Consider the following 6115-nt stretch of genomic DNA (forward strand, 5'->3'; position numbering starts at 1 on the left):
ATGCCATGATCTAAGTTTTCTGAGTGTTGAGCTTTAGCCAAATTTTTCACTCTCCTCTTTCACTTTCATCAAGAGGCTTTTTAGTTGCTCTTCACTTTCTGCCATAAGGGTGGTGTCATCTGCATATCTGAGGTTATTAATATTTATCCCGGCAATCTTGATTCCAGCTTGTGCTTCTTCCAGCTCAGCATTTTTCATGATGTACTCTGTATAGAAGTTAAATAAATGGAATGACAATACACACCCTTACTTACTCTTTTTCCTATTTGGGACCAGTCTGTTGTTCCATGTCCAGTTCTAACCATTGCTTCCTGACCTGCATATACGTTTCTCCAGAGGCAGGTCAGATGTCTGGTATTCCCATCTCTTTCAGAATTTTCCACAGTTTATTGTGATCAACACTGTCAAAGGTTTTGGCATAGTCGATAAAGCAGAAATAGATGTTTTTCTGGAACTCTCTTGCTTTTTCCATGATCCAGCGGATGTGGCAATTTGATCTCTGGTTCCTCTGCCTTTTCTAAGGCCAGCTTGAACATCTGGAAGTTCATGGTTCATGTATTGCTGAAACCTGGCTTGGAGAATTTTGAACATTCCTGTGAGATGTAATTTTGAACATTACTGTGTGAGATGAGTGCATTTGTGAGATAGTTGGAGCATTCTTTGGCACTGCCATTCTTTGGGATTGGAATGAAAATTGACCTTTTCCAGTCCTGTGGCCACTGCAGAGTTTTCCAAATTTTGCTGGATTGCAAAAGTAGGAATTCAAGAAACACCGGGAGCAACAAGCAAATTTGGCCTTGGAGTATGGAATGAAGCATGGCAAAGGCTAATAGAGTTTTGCCAGGAGAATGCACTGGTCATACCAAACACCCTCTTCTAACAACACAATAGAAGACTACACATGGGCATCACCAGATGGTCAACACTGAAATCAGATTGATTATATTCTCTACAGCCAAAGACGGAGAAGCTCTATAGAGTCAGCAGTGAGAAATAGATTTAAGGGACTAGATCTGATAGATAGAATGTCTGATGAACTATGGACCGAGGTTCGTGACATTGTACAGGAGACAGGGATCAAGACCATGCCTATGGAAAAGAAATGCAAAAAAGAAAAATGGCTGTCTGAAGAGGCCTTACAAATAGTTGTGAAAAGAAGAGAGGCTAAAAGCAAAGGAGAAAAGGAAAGATATAAGCATCTGAATGCAGAGTTCCAAAGCATAGCAAGAAGAGATTAGAAAGCCTTCCTCAGCGATCAATGCAAAGAAATAGAGGCAAACGACAGAATGGGAAAGACTAGAAATCTCTGAAAGAAAATTAGAGATACCAAGGGAACATTTCATACAAAGATGAGCTCGATAAAGGACAGAAATGGTATGGACCTAAAAGAAGCAGAAGATATTAAGAAGAGGTGGCAAGAATACACAGATGAACTGTACAAAAAAGATCTTCACAACCAAGATAATCACGATAGTATGATCACTCACCTAGAGCCAGACATCCTGGAATGTGAATTCAAGTGGGCCTTAGAAAGCATCACTATAAACAAAGCTAGTGGATGTGATGGAATTCCAGCTGATCTATTTCAAATCCTGAAAGATGATGCTGTGGAAGTGCTGCACTCAATATGCCAGCATATTTGGAAAACTCAGCAGTGGCCACAGGACTGGAAAAGGTCGGTTTTCATTCCAATCCCAAAGAAAGGCAATGCCAAAGAATGTTCAAACTACCATACACTTGCACTCATCTCACACATTAGTAAAATAATGCTCAAAATTCTCCAAGCCAGGCTTCAGCATTATGTGAACCATGAACTTCCTGATGTTCAAGCTGGTTTTAGAAAAGGCAGAGGAACCAGAGATCGAATTGCCAACATCTGCTGGATCATGGAAAAAGCAAGAGAGTTCCAGAAAAACATCTGTTTCTGCTTTATTGACTATGCCAAAACCTTTCACAGTGTTGATCACAATAAACTGTGGAAAATTCTGAAAGAGATGGGAATACCAGACCACCTGACCTGCCTCTTGAGATACCTATATGCAGGTCAGGAAGCCACAGTTAGAATTGGACATGGAACAACAGACTGGTCCAAATAGGAAAAGGAGTGCATCAAGGCTGTATATTGTCACCCTGCTTCTCTAACTTCTATGCAGAGTACATCATGAGAAACGCTGGGCTGGAAGAAGCACAAGCTGGAATCAAGATTGCCGGGAGAAATATCAATAACCTCAGATATGCAGATGACACCACCCTTATGGCAGAAAGTGAAGAGGAACTCAAAAGTCTCTTGATGGAAGTGAAAGTGGAGAGGGAAAAAGTTGGCTTAAAGCTCAACAATCAGAAAACAAAGATCATGGCATCTGGTCCCACCACCTCATGGCAAATAGATGGGGAAACAGTAGAAACAGTGTCAGACTTTACTTTTTGGGGCTCCCAAATCACTGCAGATGTTGACTGCAGCCATGAATTTAAAAGACGCTTACTCCTTGGAAGAAAAGTTATGACCAACCTAGATAGCATATTCAAAAGCAGAGACATTACTTTGCCAACAAAGGTCTGTCTAATCAAGGCTATGGTTTTTCCTGTGGTCATGTATGGATGTGAGAGTTAGACTGTGAAGAAGGCTGAGCGCTGAAGAATTGATGCTTTTGAACTGTGGTGTTGGAGAAGACTCTTGAGAGTCCCTTGGACTGCAAGGAGATCCAACCAGTCCATTCTGAAGGAGATCAGCCCTGGGATTTCTTTGGAAAGACTGATGCCAAAGCTGAAACTCCAGTACTTTGGCCACCTCATGCGAAGAGTTGACTCATTGGAAAAGACTCTGATTCTTTCAGGGATTGGGGGCAGGAGGAGAAGGGGACGAGATAGGATGAGATGGCTGGATGGCACCACCGACTCAATGGACATGAGTCTGAGTGGACTCTGGTAGTTGGTGATGGATAGGGACACCTGGCGTGCTGCGATTCATGGGGTCGCAGAGTCAGACTCGACTGAGCAACTGAACTGAACTGAACTGAACTGAACTGATAGAGTCAGCAAAAACAAGACTGGGAGCTGACTGTGGCTGAGATCATGAACTCCTTATTGCCAAATTCAGACTTAAATTGAAGAAAGCAGAGAAAACCACTAGACCATTCAGGGATGACCTAAATCTAAACTTATGATTATACAGTGGAAGTGAGAAATACTTCTAAAGGACTAGATCTGATAGACAGAATGCCTGATGAACTATGGATGGAGGTTAGTGACATTGTACATGAGACAGGAATCAAGACCATCCCCATGGAAAAGAAATACAAAAAAGAAAAATGGCTATCTGAGGAGGCCTTACAAATAGCTGTGAAAAGAAGAGAAGTGAAAAGCAAAGGAGAAAAGGAAAGATATAAGCATCTGAATTCAGAGTTCCAAAGAATAGCAAGGAGAGATAAGAAAGCCTTCCTCAGTGATCAATGCAAAGAAATAGAGGAAAACAACAGAATGGGAAAGACTAGAGATCCTTCAAGAAAATTAGAGATAGCAAGGGAACATTTAATGCAAAGATGGTCTTGATAAAGGACAGAAATGGTATGGACCTAACAGAAGCAGAAGATATTAAGAAGAGGTGGCAAGAATACACAGAAAAACTGTACAAAAAAGATCTTCATGACCGAGATAATCATGATGGTGTGATCACTCACCTAGAGCCAGACCTCCTGGAATGTGAAGTCAAGTGGGCCTTAGAAAGCATCACTATGAACAGAGCTAGTGGAGGTGATGGAATTCCAGTTGAGCTATTTCAAATCCTGAAAGATGATGCTGTGAAAGTGCTGCACTCAGTATGCCAGCAAATACAAAAGTATAGTGCATCCCAATTTATGGGATAAAATAAGAATCTATGAGTCCATAGAGATATTAGTTAATTGAAAAAAGCTTCTTTAAGTAAAATATTAACTAATCAATATGAGGGATTGATGAAGTTAGAAAAAAAAATTGACTAATCAATATAAAAAAATGATGAAGCTAGAAAATCATCTATGGTGGTCAAAATTAATAGGTAAACATTTGGTACAAAAAATAGTAGTCTGAAATTCAAAGAGATAGATAATTATTTTTAAATATGGAATAACCTAGATCTCTTTCACAGAAACTCTTTTTGGAAATAGCTAGGACAGTATATAAGCATTTGTATTCACTACTCAGATCAATATTCAGAAAATAGTATAGCATTTTTAAAATCTGGCACAATTTGCCAATTTTTAAAAATTACACCACATTACAGCATTTAAAAAGCTAAGGAGAGAAAACATTAGCATCTATAAAGTATGTTTAAAGACTAACAAGATATGTTTAAAGACAAACAAAATTAGTAACCAACATGCTAGTCATCAATATAGATCAATCTGATATCTTTTGTACAAAAGTACATAACAAGCAGGGAAAACGTCTCCATATTTTTATTTATCATTGGTTTTGATCACTGATTCAATACAGCCTATCAGTGGATTCATTAGAATTCCTACTTTTAAAAAAGAGGAGGAAGCAGTGTATCTGAAACATTTCATGTTGCTTTATTCTCTGATCATTTTTAGGAAATAAGAGACAGGATATTTAAACGTCTAGTCTGCTCAGGTGGAGAAAACTTAAACCCAGACTACAATCTATTAATGTTCTACTAAAATATATCCAGAAAAATGTAATAATTGAAGTACAATAAAATGTACATTTCACTAAGTCATTTATAGAAATAAAAAGGTACATACTCCAATATAATTTTATATTCATAAAATTTCATTTTTAAATTACATGTATAATCAAACCCTGGCAAATTAATATTGGGGAGCAAATTAAATTGAAGAGTGGAATGAATTCCTTACACCTCATCTAAAATATTTATCTTATGATTGTCTACGTTTTCTATTTAAGTAAAATTTCCTTAGTCTTTACCAATATATTTTAACTTAATATTATTATGTTAGATCAGATCAGATCAGTCACTCAGTTGTGTCTGACTCTTTGCAACCCCATGAATTACAGCACACCAGGCCTCCCTGTCCATCACCAACTCCCAGAGTTCACTGACACTCACATCCATTGAGTCAGTGATGCCATCCAGCCATCTCATCCTCTGTCGACCCCTTCTCCTCCTGCCCCCAATCCCTCCCAGCATCAGGGTCTTTTCCAATGAGTCAACCCTAAGCATTAGGTGGCCAAAGTACTGGAGTTTCAGCTTTAGCATCATTCCTTCCAAAGAAATCCCAGGGCTGATCTCCTTCAGAATGGACTGGTTGGATCTCCTTGCAGTCCAAGGGACTCTCAAGAGTCTTCTCCAACACCACAGTTCAAAAGTATCAATTCTTCGGAGCTCAGCCTTCTTCACAGTCCAACTCTCACATCCATACATGACCACAGGAAAAACCATAGCCTTGACTAGAGAAACCTTTGTTGGCAAAGTAATGTCTCCGCTTTTGAATATGCTATCTAGGTTGGTCATAACTTTCCTTCCAAGGAGTAAGCGTCTTTTAATTTCATGGCTGCAGTCACCATCTGTAGTGATTTTGGAGCCCCCCAAAATAAAGTCTGACACTGTTTCCACTGTTTCTCCATCTATTTCCCATGAAGTGGTGGGACCAGATGCCATGATCTTTGTTTTCTGATTGTTGAGCTTTAAGCCAACTTTTTCCCTCTCCACTTTCACTTTCATCAAGAGGCTTTTTAGTTCCTCTTCACTTTCTGCCATAAGGGTGGTGTCATCTGCATATCTGAGGTTATTGATATTTCTCCCGGCAATCTTGATTCCAGCTTGTGTTTCTTCCAGTCCAGCGTTTCTCATGATGTACTCTGCATATAAGTTAAATAAACAGGGTGACAATATACAAGTAAAAGAGCATATTTTTTTTTTATTCTTTTGGTTTAAACAGTGTTCCTGAGGAATAATCTATATGGAAACAATATCTTGAGCCCACATTTACTGTGAATAATCATTGTGAGAAGTATATGAATATTCAAGTCCCCTAAATTATTAAGACAGATATTAAAACAAAATCTGCTGAATACTGACTATCAAACTGGTGCCATGAGCTTGAAGGACCAAAATTAACTTTTATAATACATATATACATATATATATATAGCAAGA

This window comes from Bos indicus x Bos taurus, chromosome 12 (assembly GCF_003369695.1).
Source record: "Bos indicus x Bos taurus breed Angus x Brahman F1 hybrid chromosome 12, Bos_hybrid_MaternalHap_v2.0, whole genome shotgun sequence".
NCBI classification, from domain to species: domain Eukaryota; kingdom Metazoa; phylum Chordata; class Mammalia; order Artiodactyla; family Bovidae; genus Bos; species Bos indicus x Bos taurus.